Source organism: Onychomys torridus, unplaced genomic scaffold, assembly GCF_903995425.1.
Source record: "Onychomys torridus unplaced genomic scaffold, mOncTor1.1, whole genome shotgun sequence".
Lineage (NCBI taxonomy): Eukaryota > Metazoa > Chordata > Mammalia > Rodentia > Cricetidae > Onychomys > Onychomys torridus.
This window is the reverse complement of record NW_023411852.1, coordinates 64,708-68,453: the sequence shown is the minus strand read 5'-3', so window position 1 is coordinate 68,453 and position 3,746 is coordinate 64,708. Positions and strand designations below refer to the sequence as shown.

At 35.6% G+C, this 3,746-nt stretch overlaps 1 non-coding gene across 1 annotated transcript; it reads right to left on the bottom strand.

The window, feature by feature from the left end:
• Positions 1-1,756: 1,756 nt before the first annotated feature.
• Positions 1,757-1,861, bottom strand: LOC118575396. The gene has a single exon (XR_004943862.1). It is a non-coding gene; the product is annotated as a U6 spliceosomal RNA (small nuclear RNA).
• Positions 1,862-3,746: the final 1,885 nt, after the last annotated feature.

The window sequence follows — 3,746 nt, the reverse complement described above, 5'->3', positions numbered from 1 at the left end:
ACTATGTTGAATAAGTATGGGGAGAGGGGACAGCCTTGCCTTGTTCCTGATTTTATTGGTATTGCTTTGAGTTTCTCTCCATTTAATTTGATATTGGCTGTTGGCTTGCTTTAGATTGTCTTTACTAGGTTTAGGTATGTTCCCTGTATTCCTGATCGCTCCAAGACCTTTATCATGAAGAGGTGTTGGATTTTGTCAAATGCCTTTTCTGTGTCTAGTGAGATGATCATGTGGTTTCTTTTCTTTGAGTTTGTTTATATGGTGTATTATATTGATGGACTTTCGTATGTTGAACCAACCTTGCATCCCTCAGATGAAGCCTACTTGATCATGGTGGATAATTGTTTTGATGTGTTCTTGGAGTCTGTTTGCCTGTATTTTATTGAGTATTTTTGCATCAATCTTCATGTGGGAGATAGGTCTGTAGTTCTCTTTCTTTCTGGCATCTTTGTTGGTTTTGGAATCAGGGTAATTTTAGCCTCATAGAAGGAGTTTGGTAATATTCCTTCTGCTACTCTTGTGGGAACAATTTAAAGAGTATCGGTATTAAGTCTTCTTTGAAGATCTGGTAGAATTCTGCAGTGAAACCATCTGGTCCTGGGCTTTTTTTGGTTGGGAGACTTTTAATGACTGATTCTATTTCCTTAGGGGTTATTGGACTATTTAAATGGTTTATCTGGTCTTGATTTAACTTAGGTATGTGGTACCTACCAAGAAAATTATCCATTTCTTTTAGATTTTCCAGTTTTGTGGAGTAGAGATTTTTGATGTATGCCCTGATGATTCTCTTGATTTCCTCATTGTCTGTTGTTATGTCCCCCTTTTCATTTCTGATTTAGTTAATTTGGATGCTCTCTCTGTGTCTTTTGTTTAGTTTGGATAAGTGCTTGTCTATCTTGTTGATCTCAAAGAACCAACTCTTTGTTTCAATAATCCTTTGTGTTGTTCTCTTATTTCTATTTTATTGATATCAGTTCTCAATTTGATAATTTCGTGGTGTCTGTTACTCCTTGGAGACTTTGCTTCTTCCTGTTCAAGGGCTTTCAGGTATGCTGTCAAGTCACTAGTGTGAGATTTCTCCAGCTTCTTTATGTGGGCATTCAGTGCTATGAATTTCGCTCTTAGAAGCTTCCATGGGGTGCTGAGAAGAAGGTATATTCTTTTTTGTTTGGGTGGAATGTTCTGTAGATATCGATTAAGTCCATTTGAACCATAACATCAGTTAAGTCCATTATGTCTCTTTTTGGCTAATCTGAACAGAGGTGAAAATGGGGTATTGAAGTCTCCCACTATTAATATGTGGGGTTTTATATGAATCACATATAAGCTTTAGTAATGTTTCTTTTACATATGTGTGTGCCCTTGTGTTTGGGGCATAAACGTTCAGAATTGAAACTTCATCTTGGTGGATCTTTCCTGCGATGAGTATGTAATGTCCTTCATCATCTCTTTTGATTAATTTCAGTTTGAAGTCTATTTTGCTGGATATTAGGATGGCTACACCAGGTTGCTTCTTAAGACCATTTGATTGGAAAGTCTTTTCCCAGCCTTTTGTTCTTAGGAGGTGTCTGTATTTGAATTTGAGGTGTGTTTCTTGTATGCAGCAGAAAGATGGGTCCTGTTTTCATATCCATTCTGTTAGTCTGTGTCTTTTTATAGGTGAATTAAGTCCATTGATATAAAGGGATATTAATGACCAGTAATTATTCGTTCCCGTTATTATTTTTATTTTTTGGTGTGTGTGTGTACTTCTCTGAAAAATATGGATCACTTCACGAATTTGCGTGTCATCCTTGTGCAGGGGCCATGCTATTCTTCTCTGTATCATTCCAATTTTTTAGTATATTTGCTGCCCAAGCAAGCACTCAACAGGTGCCATTGATTGATCATTTCTCTTAGTGTCTGTGCTATGGTGTTATATTTAGAAAGTGATCTCTGGTGCCAATGGGTTAAAGAAAACTTCCCACTCTCTCTTCTATCAGGTTCAGAATAAGTGGATTTATGTTGATGTCTTTGATCCACTTGGACTTAAGTTTTGTGCACGGTAATAGATATGGTTCTATTTGCAGCCTTCTACATCTTGACATTCTCTTATGCCAGCACCATTTGTTGAAGACACTTTCTTTTTTCAATTGTACATTTTTGGCTTCTTTGTCAAAAATTATATGTTCATAGGTATGTGTGTGTGTGTGTGTGTGAATGTCACGGAATTCAATTCAATTCCATTTGTCCACATGTTGGGTTTTTTTTGCCAGTACCAAGCTGTTTTTTTTTTTTTTTTTATTATGGTAGCTCTGTAGTAGAGCTTGATGTCAGAGATCATGATGCCTCCAGTGGTTTTATTGTATAGGATTCTTTTGGCTATCCTGAGTTTTTTGGTTTTCCATATGAAGAAGAGTATTATTCTTTCCAGATCTGTGAAGAAGTGTGTTGATAATTTGATGGGGATTGCATTGAATCTGTAGATTGCTTTTGGTGAGATTGACATTTGTACTATGTTAATCCTGCCTATCCATGAGCATGGGAGATCTTTCCATTTTCTGACATCTCCTTCAATTTTTTTATTTCATGGACTTAAACTTCTTGTCATATAAGTCCTTCACATGCTTAGTTAGAGTAACCCCAAAGCATTTTATATTATTTGTGGCTATTGTGATGGGTGATACTTCTCTGATTTTCTTCTCAGTCTGTTTGTCTATTGTATATAGGAAGGCTACTGATTTTTTTGAGTTGATCTTGTATCCTGTTATGTTGCTGAAGGTGTTTTCAAGCTGTATCAGTTACTTGGTTGAATGGTTGGGGTCACTCATGTATACTATCATGTCATCTGCAAATAGGGAAAGCTTGACTTCTTTCTTTCCAATTTGTATCCCCTTAATCTCTTTATGTTGTCTTATAGCTCTGGCTAGAATTGCAAATACTATACTGAATAAGTATGGGGAGAGGGGACAGCCTTGCCTTGTTCCTGATTTTAGTGGTATTGCTTTCAGTTTCTCTCCATCAGTTATGAAACATCTGTCTTGGTAAATATTCCCTGTAGAAGAGAGCCTGGCATTTTAGAACTGTAATTCAAAAAATCTGTTTAAAATGCTTATTACACTCAGAAGAAGGATGTAGTTTACAACTTCTATATTTTTCTTTGACTCCTCAGTAGGTTAGTTTTTTTTAATTCATTTAAAATCCTTTATACCTATCTCTGTATGTGAATAACAAAATGACTGGTTCTTTCTTTGTAGCTGTACATTACTGCCCACCAATTAGGAAGTTCAGATTTATTGAATGTGAGTTGTTGGTATAAATCTGGTTTTTATCATATACTTACAAATTGGAGGTAAAGTGTAAATGTAACTCCTATATTTGCCTGAATGTTTCTGTTGGGTATATATAGCTACAAAAAATAGACATTCAGATTCAACATGAAATAATAAAGAGAGAAAACTTAAGAATAGGTTTGAGTATATTTTCTTCCCTAAAACCCTTCAGAGAGAAAAGTCAAACTTTCATTGTGCTGTGGACTTCCTTTGAGCTTTGACTGCACCCTGGAAGTTGCTTCTTTTCAGTTGCAATACAGGTTAAAGCAGTGAATCTAGTCTGTGCTGTCTACAGCTATAAAATTGTGTAATGTTGATTTATTCATGACAAGAACCATGTAAAATAAAAAGTGTGAGTCATTATTTAAAAAGTACTTTCTTTTAAAATGGTGGATAAAGAATTCTTGACTGATTGTTCCATATCCCCTGATAATG